The following is a 20,204-nucleotide window of genomic DNA, read 5'->3' on the forward strand; positions in this document are numbered from 1 at the left end:
GAGTGTGGGGGAGAAAAATACTTGAAAAATAAAGACTGACAACTCCCCAATTTTAGCCAAAACTACAAACCTGTACATTGAAGAAGTTCAGTGAACCCCAAACAGGACAAACCCAAAGAAATACATGCCCAAACACATCCTAATCAAATTACTAAAAAATTAAGACAAACACAAAAATCATGAAAGCAATTGGTGAAAGAAACACACCATTTATAGAATAACAATGGTGACAACAGAATTCTCACCTAAAACATTTGGAGGCATTCTTGCCCCCAAAGGCAGATGAACAATGAGGTTAAAGTGCTGCAAGAAAACAAAATGTCATCCCAGAATTCTGTATTCCAAGAAAATATCCTTCAGGAATAAAGGTGAAATAAATTCAGATGAATGAAAAATAAGAATTGGTTGACAGCAGACAGGCACTAGAAGAACTGCAAAAGAAACATCTATAGATGTGAAAGAAACCAGCTGTTAAAGGCTACGTACAATAATGATTCCATTTCTATGGCACTCTCAAAAAGCTAACACTATGGCAGCAGAGAACAGATCAGTGGTTGCCAGGGGTCAGGGGTGGGATGTGTATGAATTAAGTGGGATAGCATGGGGGATTTGGGAATGATGGAGTCGCTACGTATCCTGATTCTCCACACATATTAAAATGCATAGGACTTGGGGCTGGGAATACACCTCAGTTGGTAGAGTGCTTGCCTTGCATGCACAAGGTCCTGGGTTCAATCCCCAGTACCACCTAAATAAATAAACAAACAAACAAACCTTTTTTAAAAATGCATAGGACTCTACATTACACACACACAAAGTCAGTCTTACTGCATGCTAATCTATTAAGCCAATAAACAATGATATTTTTTTTCCTTAAGAAATTTCTAGTCTTTGAACAATATCTGGAACTTCACCACCTCCCTTTGATACCTGCTTGTGAAGGTAATCAGTAAGGTCAATACCAGGCTGTTTCTGGTACAACTCATAGCCAAATTTGCCCTCCCCACCTACCCGATTGCCAGTTCAAGCAAAAATGTCATGTTTTGACTTAAAGTACGAATAAGAAATCAGATGCATTTTCTGAATTAGTGCTTTCTCTGCAAAATAACTCCAAGGTCACCTCCCTTCACTCCTCACCCCAAACAAGAAAAAACCTCTAGACTCACGAGGATCAAGATTTAGAGCACTATATGTCACCTCCTCACTGGAGCACCAACTTCTGAGTTTCTTCCCTTGCCTGCTATGTTTACCTGTTTTTCATTGCTGTGACCAAAATACCTGACAAGAACAATCTAAAGGAGGGAAAGTTTGTGTTGGGCACACGGTTTCAGAGGTTCAGTCCATGGTTAGTCGACTGTTGTTATGGGCCTAAAGTGAGGCCAGACATCTTGGTGGAAGGACATGGTAGAGGAAAGATGCTCAGCTCATGGCACCCAGGAAACCGAGAGAGTGAGTGAAGAGCCGGGAAAAAATATAATCCCTACAGGCATGCCCACAATGACCTAATTCCTCCAGTCACAACCTCCTGCCCTCAGCTGCCACCCAATAATATGTTCAAATTATTAATACATCAAATGGATTATCCACTGATAAAGTTATAGCTCTCATAAACTAATCATTTCACCTCTGACCATTCCTGCATTTTCAAATACAAGAGCTTTTGGGAGGACACCTCTTATCCGAACCACAGTATCTGCCATACACACAAATGTGCAGCAAACCCCAGCCGACCCTGGAGCCCTTACCCACTGCACCACCCTACCACTTTGCTGCATATAGAATATTTATGTTGCAACAGACACCCTTTTGGTTAAAGTAATTCCTATAGTTTGGAGCTGAAATATCCTCCAAATACCTTGAAAAATAAAGACTGAAAACTGTGTTAAAGGCTTGGTCCCCAGCCTGTGGCACCATCAGGAGGCAGTGGAACCTCTAGGAGGTGGGGCCTATTTGGAGGAAGTAAGGTATGGGGGCATGCATTTGGAGAGAATTTTGAAATTACAGCTCCTTCATCTCTGTCTCTGCTTCAAGGATGCCATGAGGTGAGCAGCTTCCTCCATCACATGCTCCCACCATGAGTTCTGCCTCACTACAGGTCCAAAAGAAATGGAGCCAACCAATCATGGACTGAAACCATGAGCCAAAGTAGACCTTTCCTCTTTTTAAGTTTTTTTACCTCAGTTTTTTTTGTCACAGTGACAGGAAGCTGACTAACACAGTAACAAATCTTTTGTGTCGAATGGTTGCTATTATTATTTTTGCCTTTGGCAAACCCATAGAAGCAAAAGGGAATCATGTGTTCGCAAGAGAAAAAATAGCAAGACCTTTAGCACTGCTCCAATACTGCAGTTCTGCTTTGTTTAAAAGCTGTGTCACCATGACTTTCTCTCCCTTAAGGCAAGAATTGTGTCTTAACTCAGATTGTGGTCTCCAGATAATTGCACAGTGACAATGACAGACAGGTAAAGGGTTTCACATAAGTGTCAGTTGTAAAGGAGTGAAGGAAAGCATTCATGGCTGAATAAATGAACTGTGTGACTGATAAAGGCAAAGTTCAGCAAATGCAGTAGGCTCCCCTCACCAAATTGTGTCTCTTGACAATGAAGGTGGACCTGTGACCTCTGAGAGAGGAGGATTTCAATCAAGGAGACCCATCTGGTAATGGGAAGGCAGGAGAATTTACCACAGTGGGTGACTGACTCATCCCTCTGTCCCATGGATTGGCATGAGCAGCCCATCTCTGTGATGAGCAGAAGGAAGGAATCAGCAACAGAAAAATGATAATCACAGAGAATGCACTGAGGTTAACACGTGAGCCATGCATCACTCCCTGAAAGGGTTTCTATTCCATGAGATGTTCCTTCAAGTGGTGCTATGTCCTGGAAAATATTCAAGAAACACTTTATGTTCTGTCTCTTTCTTAAAGATGCACAATACATTTCTATTTATTAAATCTTCTCTACAAAGTTTCACAGTGAAGAAATATGCTTTTAAAATGGGTATAACCAAGGGACAATTAACATATGCACAGATCTCAAGTATTCAGTTCAATGAATTTTGAGAGTTTCATGTTCAATTTACCACCAGCCAAAACAAGGTAGTGGACATTTCCATCAACACAGAAGGTTCTAAGCCCTGTTCCAGTCAATCCCTATCCACACTCACAGAAAAGTACTGAGTTCACTTGAGCCTGGTTTTGCTAGTTCTTAGATTAGTAAGTTCCACTTGTTGTTGTGTGTCTGACTTCTTTTGCTCACAGGTTTTTCAGTTTCACCAATGCTGCTGTTTATATCCAGAGTTCAGTTTTTTTTTTTAATTGCTGAGCTGAATTCCACTGTGTCTGTATAAACAAATTCGTATGACACACACACAGCCTTGCATTGCTTAATGACAAGGATATACTCTGATAAACATGCCATTAGATGATTTTGTCATCCTGTGAACATCACAGAGGGTTGTCACACAAACTGAGCCAGCTACAGTATCACTAGTCAACCTAACCTTATGGGGCCACCTTCATATATGTGGTCCATCCTTGGCTGAAACATTATTATGTGGTGAATGACCATAAAACCATGCTTTTGATTATCCATTCTCGGGCTGATAGACATTTGACTTGTTTCTAGGTTTTGACTATTATGGATAAGTCTTATGTAAACATTCTCATGTGAGTCTTTTTGTGCATATGTTTTCATTTTTACTGGGTAAAAAATTAAGAAGACTTTGTTTAACTCTTTAAACTTCATATTTCCTAGGCTGGGGATGTAGCTCAAGTACTTTCCTAGGAGTACTTACCTAGGATAGCAGAGTACTTACCTAGGATGGCAGAGTACTTACCTAGGATGGCAGAGTACTTGCCTAGGATTCTCAAGACCCTAGTTCAATCCCCAGCACTGTCAAAACTAAATAAGTAAATAAACAAACTTCATGTTGCCATATTCATCTGATCATTCACACACATCTGAAAAATAAGTTGCCCTGAGTATCCTCAAGTCCCTTCTGTGTTTTACCCAATGAAATATGTCAAGGTATTCAGAAGTAGAATTATTCAAGTTCTTTTACAAATCTTATAGGTAAAGGCAAATTAAGTGAATCCCAAATGAACAGAAAAGCTTTAAAAGGTAAAGAGTAGGAAGACAAAGACCCTGATAGGCCATAGTCCGGAGGAGATGCATGTGGCAGAGACATGCATCTCAACAGAGGAAACCTGTTACCAAAGAGGGAAATGAGTAAAGCAGAGAGAAGGCTCCTGTAGAGTTGAGGAAGCTTCCTTGGTTTAGGGACATCAATAATGATAAGATCATCAGAAAACACTTAAAATTAACTTAAAAAGTACTATTTTTTTAAAGGGGGGAATTAGATAAAGGGTTTGGAGTAAAGGTAAAAATAAGGTATGGTAAAATTTTACTTTACATTCTAGTTTCACTTATTAAGAAGTTAATCTCCAGCTGGGATTGTGGCTCAGCAGTAGAGAGCTCGCCTAGCACAGGCGGGACCCGGGTTTGATCCTTAGCACCACATAAAAATAAAGGCATTGTGTTGCGTCCATCTACATCTACAAAATAAGTATTTTTTTAAAAAAAAAAAAGAAGTTAATCTCAAGCTAAGCATGCTGGAGCATACCTATAATCCCAGCAACTCAGAAGGCCAGGGCACAAGGATTGCAAGTTCAAGGCCAGCCTGGGCAATTTAGCAAGACCTTCCTCTAATAAAAAAATGAAGAAGTCTGGAAATGCAGCTCCGTGGAAGAACACCCCCGAGTTGAATCTCCAATACCAGGGAGGATCAAAACAGGACCAGAGAGAGAGAGAGAGAGAAAGAGAGAGAGTTTGAGTTCCTATCACTGGTAGTTACAATTCTGTGTGGATCTCTTGCATATCTACGCATCTTGAGAAGACACACTGGCTGCCCTCTGTTCTAGACTATCTTTTGAAGAAAGACTCTATAGTGAACACCTTGGAAAAATAACCACATATACCTCTAGAGCAAAAGATGGATTTGCCTAGGTCCTTGGAAGATAGAGATAACCATCTACTCCTGCTGAGAGCCATAGCCAAGTAGGAATGACGCATGGCAATTTCCTTGTCAGCCTACCCAATGTTGCTTAGAGGGAGGACTCTCCATTGTGGAAATGGGCTTGCCTTGGACCCAGGTCATTTGCAGTGACATTGCATGAATGTTTGAGAAAGGTGACCCTGCTCAAGGACCAGGGTGGATCCGGGTTTAGGGTGGATCTGGGTTTAGGGTGGATCCTGCTGGGAATAGGGTGTATCCTGCTGCCTCAGGCGCCTGCCCGCTCCTTAAGTTCCCGAGTTCTCGTGGGGTTCTGAGAGTATTTGGGACGCAGAGCCCGGTGGAGGGTGGATTTTCCCAGAACGTGCGTGCAGAGGGCTGGTGAGAGTCGGGAATAAAGAGTTGCTGTTTGAATCTACAAGGCGGTGTGGTGGCTCGGTTATTTTGTGCCCAGCCAGACTGCAGCATACTCCTGCTTACTGCCCTTTATGAAAGATTCAGATCCCCTAAACTCAAAATTCCTCACCTGAAATGCAACCCAGTTCATGTTCAGGAAGAATTTGGCCCTCTTCAACCTTTTTTTTAAATACCTTTATACCTGGGAAACCAGTATAAATTTTAAAGACATTCTGGGGATCTGTCTACTGCTCGGACTGTAAATTATAGACTGTCTTCTCTGACAAAGAAGTCTTGTGTGTTTTCCCAGCACCCACCAAACGATAGCAAGATAATTCATTTGACTGAGATAAAATCTTAGTCACTTCAAATTTCTTGCCAATTATAAGAGATTTCTTGAATAATAGCAAACTTTTTTTCTCTACACATTTCCAAAGTCTTTTTGGTCAACCAGGATGATTTAATCTAAAATCAAGAGTTTTGTTTTTTTTTTTTTTTTTTTTAATAAAATAGGAGTTCAAAAAATCAAAAATTTCTGAATACATTGTTAAATTTCTAAACCTCGGGGCTCTGGGCAAGCACTTTGCTGCACTTTTTGGAAAGTTGTTGTGCTTTTACTAGTTGGGAAAAAACCTTCTTTTGTTCCAGGAACTAATTTTATAAAATTTATCTCTTGGATCCTGGAGCACAAAGAGAATCAGACTCAGCCTTCATGTTGAAATCAGTGTTGTCCCAGGGTGAGGCTCTTCTGCTTTATAGTTTTAGAGCTTAGCAGGCTTTCTGCTCTAACTTCCCCTCAAGAAAACCCCGAGGAGGGCACATCTCACATAGTTTCTGAAAGTCAAAGGACAAATGTCCATCCACATCCCAAACAGCTGGGAAACCCTTAAACAAATCTCCAGCAAGAAAGGAGAGGGTTACTGGCAGGATGCCTGTACCTCCAACTTGCCAGGAACAGTCCAGGTTCTTGCTGTTCCCCATTTGGACAATAAATCTACATCCATTAGCACAGTTATCCAAGTCAAAGGGTTCAGGAAGATTAGTCCCCACCCCCACAGCACTTGGATCATCCCCTTTGAAATTTTTTTCACTTCTTCATTGAAACCATCTTTTGCAAATGACCTAGGTCACATAGATGCTCCCCAACCATTGCCATCTTCACATCACTGCTATCTACCTCTGAAATCATGACCGCCCCTAACCCCATTCTCTGAGTGCCAGCATCTCACTAGTCCCAAGGAGGCACCTCCCTCTCTATTTTGAAATTGGGTGTTCCTCTTCTTAGTTAACACTTAGTCTTCTCTCCAACTATTGAACCAGATGGTTTATTGAGATTCCTTCCAGATCTAGTATCTGTCATCTGACGTTCCCCAACTCATTCACTGTCCTTAAAATACATACATAACCAGAGGAGGGGAGGGGAGGATGGGCATTAATGCTATACATCTTCCCTCCTCTTCAAATACGAGTTCCTAAATACCTACTTTAAAGTCAATTCACCACTGGATAATTTCTAATATATATTTTACTCTGTGTATGCTACATAGGCAGTATGCTTAATGAGATCCCTAAAGACCCACTTATTTCAAATCTGACGAGCATTTCCCCTCTCTCCTCATTGCCCTTTATCCTAAGGGTGTATGTGTGTGTGCATGTGCATGCATACATTATGCACCGAATTAGGTCCCCCCAGAATTCACATGTTGAAGCTCTAATGGTTGGTGTTCCTGTATTTGGAGATAGGGCTTTTAAGGAGGGAATTAAGGTTAAATGAAATCATAAGATTGGGGTCCTAATCCTGTAGGACTGGTGTCCTTATAAGAAGAAGATGTGACACCAGGGTGCTCTCAGTTTTTCTCATTACATGTGTGCACACACAGAGAGAAAAAGCCACATAAAGGCACAGCAAGAAGGCACAGTCTGCAAGCCAGGAAGAGAGGTGTCACCAGAAACAAAATTTGTCAGCACCTTGATTTTGAACTTTCAGCCTTGAGAAAATGAATTTCTGTTGTTTTTAAGCCACCCAGTTCTTAACAGTTTGTTATGGCAACCAAGGTTCTTAACCTTGTTATGCCCAGCAAACACAAAATGTAGTATTCTTAGCATACTCCATAGAATATGCATTCTGTTCTACAAAGTATAGTCTGCCTAGTTTGCAATGCACACATGAAGCATTGGGTCATTACAGAATAGTAGGGCTAGAAGTAAAGGTCACAGCTAAAAGCAGAATACTAGCTCTTTTCCACTAAGCAAAAGGGAACAGAAAGCAAATGCAAACACTATCTTCTTTATATCTCAGATAAGCTCTTCTTTTAGCTAACTTGGTTATATCTTATTTATTCACCTTTAGTGGCCATTGGTAAATGCAACTATTTTAACTTTGCAGGCAAATTTCACAAAAAGGTCAAACTTAGTCAATATTTTTATATGGATCTTCCTCTGATGGAGGAGGAAAGTGTGACTGGAACCATCAAATGCAAAAATGGGGACAGTTCATCAATGACTCTTGTTTCATTTTTTTTGACATTAATTGGAGATATTTGCTTAAGAAACAACCATTTGGCCAAGTGTGGTGGCGCATGCCTGTAGTCCCAACAGCTTGGGAAGCTGAGGCAGGAGGACCACAAGTTCAAAGCCAGCCTCAGCAAATTAACGGACCTGTCTCTAAATAAAAATACAAAAAAAAAAGGGGGGGGTTGGGTGTGTGTGTGGCTCAGTGGTTGAGCACCCCTGGGTTCAATCCCCAGTACTAAAAACAAAACGAAAAGAACCATTTTGAGATTAGGAGAATTTGAACCTAGGTGGATATCAAAGAGTATTAAAGAATTATTGTTAATTTTGTCAGGTCTGATAATGATTTTATGGTTTTGAAAGAAAATGGGGCAACATAGAACTATTGACTGGAGAAAAAGAAAGAGGAAAAGAAGGAAGGGGCAAGAAAATTTTGACACTTCAAATGGGGGAAGGGCACAAGAGGCTCATTTGTATAATGTGTCTACTTTGGTGTAAATGTGAAAAATCTTCATTTAAAAGGTGTTTTTTAAAATGCATGCTGACACAAACATTTATTGAATACCTGAAATAGGAGTCAATTGGTTGTCTACCATTAGTAATAGATCCAAGGTTTGGGAGGCCTGAAGTTTCTGCAGTTGGGGAGCCTTCTTTAAGAAAAATCAAGAATACAAAGTGCTCTTGGGGAGAGCCCTGTGCTGATGAGAGGTTCTGAAGCCTCTGTCCGCCATGGGCGTGCTCTGGCTGGCCCAGTGATACTTCCCACTTTAGTCTTTTTTTTTTTAATTAATGTTTCATACATAACCAAAGATTGGAGAGATTAAGACTATGATGTTCTGTAGCCAGGTGCAGTGGTGCACGCCTGTAATCCCAACGGCTCGGAAGGCTGAGGCCAGAGGATCAGGAGTTCAAAGCCAGCCTCAGCAACAGAGAGGCATTCAGCAACTCAGTGAGACCCTGTCTCTAAATAAAATTCAAAAAAGTCTGGGGATGTGGCTCAGTGGTTGAGTGCCCCTGAGTTCAATCCCTGGTACCCCCACACACACCAAAAAAAAAACACTATGATGTTCTGCGCATCTGTCATCCAGCTACCACAGCCATCATTGGCATCTTAGCTCATTGTGATGAATTAACCACCCATTCCTGTCCACACATACTGCATAATTTTTAAGTCCCTAATATGATCTTATCTCTAATGTATTTCAATATGCATCTCTCAATGTTAGGGACTCTTTCAAAAATATAGTACAATATTATTATCATACCTAAAAAAAAATTCCCTAAGCAGATCAGTGTTTAAATTTCTCTAATTGTCTCAAGTATTATTTTTAGAGTTGGTTCAGATCAGGAACTGTAAGGGTCCGGCGAACATCGGAGGAAGAGACCACCAAGAGACCGACTCATGCAACCGCAAAAGGGGGTTTATTGAGGATCCAGCATGCTGGGGCTCTGTGCTCACTCAACAAGGGAGAGCGGCCAAGAGCCCCAAGCAGGGGTTAGGCAGTGCTTAAGTACACTTTTTGGGGAGGGCGGGGGCTTTGCATACATCAGAGCAAATCATCATGAGGCGCGCGAGAAAATCAAACAACAACTCTCGAACATGATTAGTACATTCATTGGCGGGAACAGGTCGGGCGGGGGAGATAGGTTAGTCCTAAGAAGGGGGGTACATTCCAACTGATTGGTTTGGGCCCTGAATGCCTACGTGCCAAACTGCACAGGGCCCAGGTTATTTAACAACTAAATGGTCAGGGGGAATATCTACTGGGCAGTCCCATGAATTGTCCAAACAGCTACAGGAATTTCAGGTTTTGAGTGTAGCATAGGAACTTAACAATACCTGGTCTTTTACATTTTAACTCAGGCTTTGCAGCTTTAGAAACTTTACAATGCCTGGTCTTTAACTTCAGTTTCTTTTATCCTTTCAGAACCAAAGAAGGTATCCATCAGACCTGGTTGATACATCTCTTAATTCTTTTTTTAATCTATAGGCTTGGCTTCTACATTTCTTGTTTTCTTTGCAACTTATGGCCGGGTTCCTCTGTCTCACTGATGTCCTGTAAATCTTCTAGTTATATCTAGAAGCTTGTTGGGATTGGGGTTTGATTTTTTGACTAATTCTTCATAGGTGTGTGCTTCTTACAGAAGGCAGAAGATGCATTATTGTCCTTCCTTGGTCAGGTAAGTAGCCATTGCTTATCAATTCTGAAATCCTTATTTCTCAGTGTTTTCCTTTGTTTGCTAGAGTGCCTTTAGGCAGGGCTGGTGCACATTTCCGGGTGCTGCCTTCCATTAGCTCCAGACCTACCTCACACGGTTACCTGGCTGACTCTCAAAGGCACTGAGCTATTGGTAGGATTTGGAGTGGGGACCACAAGGAAGTGAACAGGGAGCCTGGTCCTGATGGACTTTATAGCATGGTTGATGACACAGATTAAACACCTGAGAATAACAATTAAAGAGGTGCCATAAGTAGTATAAATAACTCACTCCTCTAGGAATACAGAGGACCAGAGAACAATCCACTTGGGTAGTCAGAGAAGGACTTTGACCCAAACACTGACTTGCTGCAGCAGGAGCAGAATGTCCTATTGACTACTGCTCTATTGTCCTAGTCACTAGTTGGCTTCTATCCTTGGCTTCCTATTACAAAATGTCCTGTCTGTTCTCCTCCACGGTGCACGTTGGACCAAAGGTTTCATAGTCATGATTCTGGCTCCCTCTTGGTCACATGCCACCTTGTGGAATAACCACAAGTTACAACACATTTTCCAACCTTGAAGGAAGGGGAAGCCATCAAACCATCAGCTGCCACAGGTGCAGAAAGAGAGTATCTGGTCTCAACATAAAAAATTTAAAAAAAAAAAAAAAAAAAAGTTAAGCCATACTTAATTTTTGTGACCTTCAATTAATTTTTATTAATAATTTTAATGAAAAAAAAATAAATGGCCTTAATTCTTATTTTAGTTAAGCAGAGAAAAGTTTAAAAAAAACTATCATTACTGAGATCAAGATACATTTTACATGTCCTGTTTAGGAGGTGACCGTCCCCTGAGGAACTGGCCAATTTTACCAAGAAGTTGTTTTCTCTAAGAAGAACTATACCTTGAAAACTTCATAAGCTTTTATAGTTGTCTATAGGCCTCAATTGCTGAGGCTGGCTTTGAACTTGCAATCCTCCTGCCTTAGCCTCCCAAGCTGCTGTGGTTATAGGCATGTACCACTTTACATGGCTTTGGTTTCATTTTCATTTGCTCTGCTTTAATGGGAAAATTGAGTTTATAATCACTTTATAATGAAATAATAAACATACTTTTGTAAAATAAAAATAACACACAAGCAGTATTCTAGTTCATTTTCAGTTGAGAGACATAGGGCAAGAAGTAAAAAGAGAGATAAAGAAGAAAGGAAAAAAGTTATAATATTCAAAAAACAGACCATGAGAAAGAAGAAAAGACAGATTAGCAGAGACATAAATGAAAATATAATCACACAATTATAAAAAAAAATTGATTTGCGCTTCTCTTTTTTTTTGTTAGTATGACTAGAGGGTTCATTAATATTGTTTTCTTTCAAAGAACCAATGTTGTGTGGCATTGATCCTTTGTATTTTTTTTTAATTCTCAATTTCATTAACTTTGTGCTGATTTTGGAAAAAAAAAAATTTGGTGCATGTGTATTCTGTCAGGCACAGAACTGGGCTCCTTCATATGTGTTATCACATTCATACCTCCCACAACCCAGAGAGGACAGCAGTTGTGGTCAACGTTGGTGAATACTTACCCAGTCTCCTCCTCCACCTTCTTTATTTTCTAACAGAATCCCAATTCTGTTCATGGTGGCAAAGTTCACACTAACACTTCCCTGCTTAGACATGTCCCTTGGGGTAGGAAAGGTTGTGTGACCTGATGCTTACCAGTCAGCTAAGAGGTTCTGGGAGAGGTTTCACTTTCCTAATATAGGGACTTCTCTCTCTTCCCTTTCTTTTATCACCCTGCCTGGAATACAGAGTTAGTTAGGAAATAAAGCAGCCATCTTATGACCATGAGGAGACTGACGTGAAGGAAAAGACTCCCAAAGAGGATCACAAGGCAGATGGAAAGAAGCAATCTTGGACATAGATGTCCCCAACTCTTCAGAATGCTACCTCTGGATTGCCTGGAAGTGGGAGAAAAAGAAAGCTTTGCTTGATTAAAGCACCAGAATCAGCTTTCTATTGTATACTTACTATCTGATAATTGAAGATTGAGTTTCTCTTATCCAAAATACTTGGGATCAGAAATATTTTTAATTTTGAATATTTTTAGAATATTTGCATATACATAATGAGATCTCTCTGGGATGGGACCAAAGGCTAGACATCATTTATGTCTAGCATATACTTATACACATAGCCTGAAGGTAATATTATACAACATTTCGATAATTTTGTGCATGAAACAAAATCTCCTGGTATGGAACTTTCCACCAGTGGCATCATGTCAGCACTCAAAAAGTTTCAGATTTGGGGGCATTTTGTATTTTCATGTTAGAGATGCTCAACCTAAATTATCACTGCAATTCTACTTATGTATTAAGATGCTCAAGTTTAGGCAAGTTGAGAAACTAGCTGGTGTTCAATGCCTCTTCCTGTCCACTGCCTCTTCCCCACCCCTCCCCTGACACACAACTACAAAGTGCACGAACCTCTCTGGACTCCCTGAGACCTCTCCTGGGCAAGCCAGAAGACCCTGTCCCTGCGTTTGGCAGCCAGGCAGGGTGGGCGGTCTTCCCTTCTCCACTGTCGTCTCTCCAGGGTGAGGGTCTTCGCGCTCTTCTGCTAGCCAGAGCGTGCGCTGCAGGAAATGAAGACATTGTCCCCTCCTTGCCAGACCAGTCCTCCTGGGAATGGCAGTGCAGCCGCTGGAAACCCCTCCTCTCCTGGCATGTCCCCTTACCTGCCTTTCTACCATGGTGCCCATGCTCACCGTGTCACCCACGTCCAACCACACCCAGAACATCCCTCTTAAAATAGAGCCATCTCGCCCAGCAGTTCCCCCCAGGAATTCACAAAACCCCAATCCCAAGGGAAGTTCTGCATCACGAACTTTAATTAAGTCTAAGATGTACAACCTTTTGCATTTTCACGTCTCTGAAATCAGAATGTTTGTCAACAATTGGTGATTCTTATAATCATCATGGGTCATTTTTCTTAGGCCTAACCCTCTCTAAAGTCATGACGCATCTGATGGGCACAGATGGTTTTATTGGTTTTATTGGAATATGGTGCTTAAAAACAAAAGGAGTCTATGGTCAGATAAGATTGGGAAATAATGGCATACATATAATTAAACAAAAGTTTTTAATGCAGACCTTCTCAGAACTTTTAACATCTAAAGCACATCTCCAAGGGATTAGCTAAAATCACATGGTCATAGAATTCTCCTTTTTGGTAGAGCACCTTCTGGTTCTAGAGTTATATGAAACATAAATTAGGGAACACTATCATTACATTCTGGGATAGTTGACCCAGGTTTGCCTGATCTCTGACTATCTTCTGGAAAAGAAGTCTGAGACAGCTGGTCAGAAAATACATGAACAGTGAAGTTGGCAGCCCTGAAACATGGCCTTGCATAGGAAAGGTCAAAGGCTTCACAGAGGCACCATTGAACTGAGTAAGTCATTGGAAAACAGAACAGATACTTATAGGGGAGATCTCAGAAAGTGGAATGTGCAATGATGCTAAATTTCACCTACTTTGCTATTTTTATTGAAAACCTAGCCAACTTGCCTACATCCACTCCAAAGAGATACAGGGTATGTGAGGGTCGCACCTCCTTAATGCCTGGTGACTATGTCTAATCCCCAGAACCTTATAACATCGTTGGTCTCAGAAATATAAACACACCTGATGTGGTGCCTGTAAAATACCAAAAAAGGGAAGACCCAAGATGCTAGGTAATTCTTAGTGCTTTATAAATTCCCCAGGGGTGATTCTAATATGCACAGTTGAAGACCACAGTTTGGAGGAACTGGCTGCAGTAAGCAGTGTTTCAGCCGTGCCCGTTGGGGAAAGCTTCATTTTGCTGTTACAGTAATCAAAACCACAAGTGATGGGGGAGGTGGAAATCAGGAGATGGAGGCAAGAGATATTTTGGAGACAGAATTCCCAGTGAGGAGTTTAAAAAGATAATTCAGGGTTGAGAAGTTTGAAAGAATGAGGTATCTCTGAAAAAGCTAGGATGGTGAGCGGGAGGAGCCCTGGGGTTGGAGGGAAGACAATTACTAGAGTTTATAGGTTGAACTTGAACTCTCAGATGGATGTCCAAGTGGAAATGGCCAGGAGGCAGTTGGAGATGGGGACGGGTTTTAGAGGATAGAGTTATGCATTTTGAAGTCATTTGTTCCCTACTAATATTTGAAGCCTCAGAAGTCAAAAGATCATCTTTCCCATAATCGAGTACTTTTCAGGAAACCACATATTTACACGGGCTGCAGTCAGTGTGAAGGACTGCCCACCCTCTCTCTTTCCCGTCCTGCCTCTCCCTCCCGTTTCTTCTGCCTTCTTCTCTCAGGTATGTTAAACCCATCAGCCTACCCAGCACCCCATCTTGAGCCTTGCCTATCTGGCAGCAACTCTGGGTGATGCTTATCCAGTGAATCAGACAAGATAGACCCTTCTTTTTATCTAGATTGTTTTTTAAAACATTACACTTGTTCCTAGTGAACCTCACCTTTAAGAACTATTTCTTTAGTTGATTAGTGCTATTTATCAGCTGTGAGACCTGGCACAAGAGACTCTACTGTCTGAGCCTCAGTTTCCATAACTGGAAAACAAATAATCGTACCAACATCTCTGGGCTATAATGAACCTTAAATGAGAAAAGCTACACCAAGTGTCAGCAAATGCCTGGGGCTAAGTAGAACCTTGATCCTACTTAGGTTTCTCTGATTTCCCTTGTCCTGCTCCTCTTAACTCCCAAGCAGATCATAACTCAAGTGCACTGTCTCCAGTGTCAGGAGTGAGTCTACACAGCCGGGAGCCACTGGGCCTGCCTGTAATCCCAGAGGCTCAGGAGCCTGAGGCAGGAGGATTGTGAGTTCAAAGCCAGCCACAGCATCTTAGCAAGGCACTTAGGTAACTCAGTGAGACCCTATCTCTAAATAAAATATGAAAAAGGGACTGGGGATGTTGCTCAGTGGTTAAGCAAACCCTGGTACCAAAAAAAAAAAAAAGTGAGTCTAGCAACAAGCAAGCAATTTGTATTTACCCAAATGGTATGTGCAGATCAAATCTTGGCAGACCAATTTAATTAATTTTTTTAAAATTTAATTATTTATTTTTGCATAGTAGGAATTGAACACAATTATATAGATGAGGAATGAGCAAGAGAAGCAATCTCTCTAGGTGGGAGCATCCCCTGAGACTCCATCTCAAGTGATTTTTTTTTTTCATCAACTAGATACAAGGAAATAAGTGAGACGATTTTCTCTCTTTAGTGCAAGTACTAAGAGCCAAATAATATCCCCGATAGGTGGCCAATCAATGATTCAGCCTCAACCTGGAAGCATCCTGCCTGACGTCACTCATGTCAGAGCAGACCCAGGAGGAACATCTCTAGCTTTGCCCCAGTGGTGTAACTGAGAACTTCCTGATTAAGATCACGGATGACTCCCAGTTGTAAGGTATTAGTCTATGAAGGTAGACATAGACATCAAAATAGCATTAAAAAGAAGGGTCGGTATTGGCTCATTCACTGGACCAGCAACCAGGGTCACCCATAGTTGCTGCCCAGGCAAGGCTCAAGACAGGGTGCCGGGTGCCCTGATGGGTTTAACGCATGTTGGCGATCCTGGATGCTGAAATGGAGCAAATTATATTCCATGTATGTGTGATTATGTCACATTGAACCCCACTATTTATGTATAGCTATTCTGTACTAATAAAAATATTTTAAAATATATTAAAGAAAAAGACAAGGATGCCAAAGAAAAGGGGCGGGGATACAGGCCTAGAAGATGGAGAAAGGGTAGGTCGGTGTGATACCACAATGTTCTGGAGTATGTTCAGAGTGGGAGCGGGTTCATTGGAATTCAAGGTCACTTTACAGTTAACAAAGAATTTGCTGAGCATGTCGTATATGCCAGGCTCTGTATGCAGGCTAGTGGGATAGCAATGAATGAGACATTCAGAATCCTGCCTTCCCAGGTTCTTCTCCCTTGACCCAACCTCTTAATGCTGAAGGCCTTGTTCTGGGCCTTCCGCTGCTTCTTGTGCCCATCTGTACTTACTCTCTGGCCAATTTAATTCACTACCAAGACTTTCCATCCATCTGCCAATAACTCACAAATTCAGACTTCCATCCCAGATTCATGCGCCCAGTTTTCTCTTTGTCCACTCAATAAAACACAAACTCAGTCCATCCAAAGCAGAATCTCTATTCTTCCTTCTCCCTGCTCAAACCTGCTGCTTTCCTGGTCTTTCTCATCCCTATTCACGGCTCCAAATATGGCCAAAAGGGAGGCACTGTCCTCGATTCCTTCATCCATGTCCTGTTGCTTCAGTCCTCCAGAAGTTAGAATCACACCACACAGCCTGAAAATGTAAGTCCTAATCGTCTCCCATTCTAAAGGTTGCTGAAAACAACTAGAACCAGAATAGACAACTCCCTCCTTGTCCCCAACTGTGACCTTAGTCAAACTAGCCCTGCCACCACCAACCCAAGGAGCAGACTGGGGAAGGAGAGATGGCCTTTGGGGCCTTGTGCCTTGGCAGTGAAGACTGCCTCCCTCACTGAGGGGAAGAGAAGAGATAAATTCCACAGTGACAGGGAGGCTCTGAGGCAGTGGGTAGCAGCCTCATTCTGGAGAGGCCAGAGGCCAACACTTTTTAGGATTTGCCAGCCATACAGTGTCCACCACAACTACCTAATACTGTCGTTGTGGTGTGAAGGCAGCTGTAGACAGTAAGGAATGGGACATAAATAAGCGAGCAAGGCTGTGTTCCAGTAAGACTTTATTTATGGGCACTTAAGCTTGAATTTCAGATGATTTTTCACATGTCACAAAATAGCATTTTTTCTTTCGATTTTTTTTTTCAACCACTTAAAAAAGGTTAAGAACTGCTTTTAGCTTATGGGCTACACACAAAAACAGGGAGTCAACCAGATTGGCCTCTGGGCTGTAGTTCACGTCTTAATCCAAGAGGGCCACTCGCCGACATTACAGGGACCTGCTAGAAAGGGACCGTGACAGCTCGTTCCCTAGTAGGTGCCTAACAAGCCGCAGAGCTTCAGGCCCACCCTGGAGTAGTCAAGGGTGGTAGAACAGTGTGTGGGTGTTTGTCCTTTGGAGGCTGGGGACACACATGAACAGCAGGACAGGGCCTGCTTCTTTACTGGAAGTTTCTAAAGGCAGGATGACTTTGGGGGAAGCAAACCCTTCCAGTAAGAGAAACAGGACTCATCAGCATTCAGTCTCTCCAAAATACTTTTGGTGCAGGGGGGTGGTTGTGCTGGGGATTGAACCCAGAATTTCCAATGCTGAGAGCCATAGCTAAGTAAGAATGACGCATGGCAATTTCCTTGTCAGCCTACCCCATGTTGCTTAGAAGGAGGACTCTCCATTGTGGAAATGGGCTTGCCTTGGACCCAGGTCATTTGCAGTGACATTGCATGAATGTTTGAGTAAGGTGACCCTGCTCAAGGACCAGGGCGGATCAGGGTTTAGGGCGGTTCCAGGTTTAAGGTGATTCCTGCTGGGAATAGGGTGTATCCTGCTGCCTCAGGCGCCCGCCCACTTCTTGAGTTCCTGTTGAGTTCTCGCGGGATTCAGAGAGTATTTGGGATTCAGAGCCTGGTGGAGAGTGTGGATTTTCCCCAGAACGTGAGTGTAGAGTGCCGGTGAGAGGTCAGGAATAAAGACTTGCTGTTTGAATCTACAAAGCTGTGAGTGGCTCGTGATTTTGTGCCCAGCCAGACTACGGCATTCTAACATCAAAATACCCTGAGTCTTCTACATACTTGCTCTCTCTGCAATAAACTTGAACTGTAGCAACATAGTCGCAGGGGATGTACTGGGGGTGGCAAGCTTATGCGTGGGTGTTCCTTTTAAAATGTCCACTATTGTTGGCATAATGGGAAAAAAAAGTTATTCAGATAACAGAAGATTGAGCACTGATACTGGCCAACAGGGGAGGCTGCAGAATGTCTGTCTTGGGATCTTTAAAACTATGAGCTACAGCCATCTGTTTTGGAGGTTTTGAGGTGAGCCCAGCCTCCCAGGAGGAGCTGGATAGATCCCAGCTGCAGTTTCCACTGTCTCTATCATTACAGGACACGTGCATAGGGAAGGGTAGTTAGAGCAAGCAGCTCTGTTTTCCTTTTCTCTGACAACAGACATGGTAAAGATTAACTCCCCAAATCCCTGTGTAACACTGAAAACCCAGCCAAAGAAGTTTCCTTTGAAATTGCATCTGCCTGCATAAAAGATGTGCAAAGCCTCATTTGAATATGGAAATAACTCCAATTATTTGAGTCTCTTTGATTGCTAAAAGATTTTTAAAGAGCAGCCAGGCACCATGGAACATGCCTGTAATCCCAGCAACTTTGGAGGCCGAGGCAGGAGGATCCTAAGTGCAAGGACAGACTGGGAAACTTAGCCAAAATTTAAAAATAAAAAGGACTCGGGATATAAATCAATGGTAAAGCACTCCTGGGTCAAACCCTCAGTGCCAAAAATAAAACAAGATTTTTGAAGATGAAAAAGAAAAGGCATCCTAATATAACAAGGAATTTGTCAGAAAGGGATTGGTACAAACAAAACAATATTTTTTCCCTATAAAAGGGGTAGGCAGAGTTGGGAAATTGCACTTGTCTTCTTAGCCTTGAGGAGATACAGAGAGATTTTCTCGGGTCATAGGTTGCTCTGCATCAGGTGGCCCCAGAGTCTCAGCTCAATGTCGCTAAGTTGAGCCATTTTCTCTCTGGTTGACAAGTTTTCCTGGCACTAAAAATCCCTGCAAATTCAAATGTAATTGACAAATGTCATGGATGTCACAGATAGCAAAATTCAGTGTGGTTTGCTCTCTTGGGGCTGACTTCAAACCACTGATTGACAAGAGCTAAACTTCAGCTTTTGCTTTAAAAATTAGACCACATAATAGATTATTAAAAATAACACAGGGATAGGTATTATGTAAAATTTCCTATTTCAAAAAGAGAGAAAAAATTACTAGCTATTACCTTTTCATAGCTGATTTTATTTGCAGCTCTGTGATACTTTTTATGCTATGTCATTATCAATCAAGACACCCAGATAAATTACTTAACAGAGAGGCAATAGAGAGCTGCTCATGCAACCACCCAGCTGAGAAGAGCTTATGTCTACTCTTTTCTTTCCTGGCAGACAGAATTGTGTGGTCTACAGTTGCTCTCATGTCCACTGATCTGAAGCCGTTGTGCAAATTTTTTTTTTTTTTTAAAGCTGGATTTCCTTCTCTCCATTGTAGCATGGATAATTATGAAAAGATGAAGAAAGAAAAAGAGAAGCATCACTTTTTATAATCATTGGTATTCATTGATCATCCAGGACATCCCTGCCTCTGAGCATGCCTGGTTCCCACTTCCAACAGCTGCCCAAGTAGGCATTCTTCATCCCTTTCTACAGCTGTGTACACTAAACTGGAGGAAGTTAAGTCACTTGTCTGGACTCATACTTCTGGTATGAAGTGGAGCCTGGCTTCCAGCCCAGCTCTCTGCCTCCAGGCCTCGCGCTAGCCACTGTTCAGCTGCCTGGCTAAGAACATACCCAGCGTTAGCCAAGCATTTTCCGTGACTGTCCCGGTAGCACAATGATTTGCCTCCCTACATAAACCTCTTCCCACTTAAAAAAAAAAAAAAAATACTGCTCTTCACTGTAATTGTACCATGATGAATGACCTTACAGAGAATTTTCAAACATAAGATGTGCTATTGTTTCAATATAGCTTGTCCCCACCACAACTCACTGGAGGCCTGATTCCTCTGTGGCAGTATTGGGAGGTGGAGCCTCGTGGGAGATGTTTGGATCATGGAGGCAGAAACCTCAAGAACCGGTTAATGTCTCTCTGGTCAAATAGGTGAGCTATTGCAGAAATTCAACCCTTTTTTCTCTCTGTGCCAGACCTGCTTGTCCATCTGTTTTGCCACCATGCATGGAACAATGAGATCCTCACCAAAAGCTGAGAAGATACCAGCACTATGTCCTTGGACTTTCCAGCCTTCAACCAGAACTGTAAGCTAAATAAACTATTTTTCTACAATTAA

General features: G+C 42.0%; 1 long non-coding RNA gene across 1 annotated transcript in view; it reads left to right on the top strand.

Moving 5' to 3' along the window:
* LOC125616107 overlaps window positions 1-20,204 on the top strand; it is a 28,349-nt gene extending 8,145 nt beyond the window's left edge. The window contains exons 2-3 of the long non-coding RNA XR_007346736.1: window positions 10,049-10,101; window positions 20,062-20,204. This is a non-coding gene — a long non-coding RNA (uncharacterized LOC125616107). The remainder of the gene's footprint in view (window positions 1-10,048; window positions 10,102-20,061) is intronic.

This window comes from Marmota marmota, unplaced genomic scaffold (genome assembly GCF_001458135.2).
Source record: "Marmota marmota marmota unplaced genomic scaffold, marMar, whole genome shotgun sequence".
In the NCBI taxonomy this organism is placed as follows: domain Eukaryota; kingdom Metazoa; phylum Chordata; class Mammalia; order Rodentia; family Sciuridae; genus Marmota; species Marmota marmota.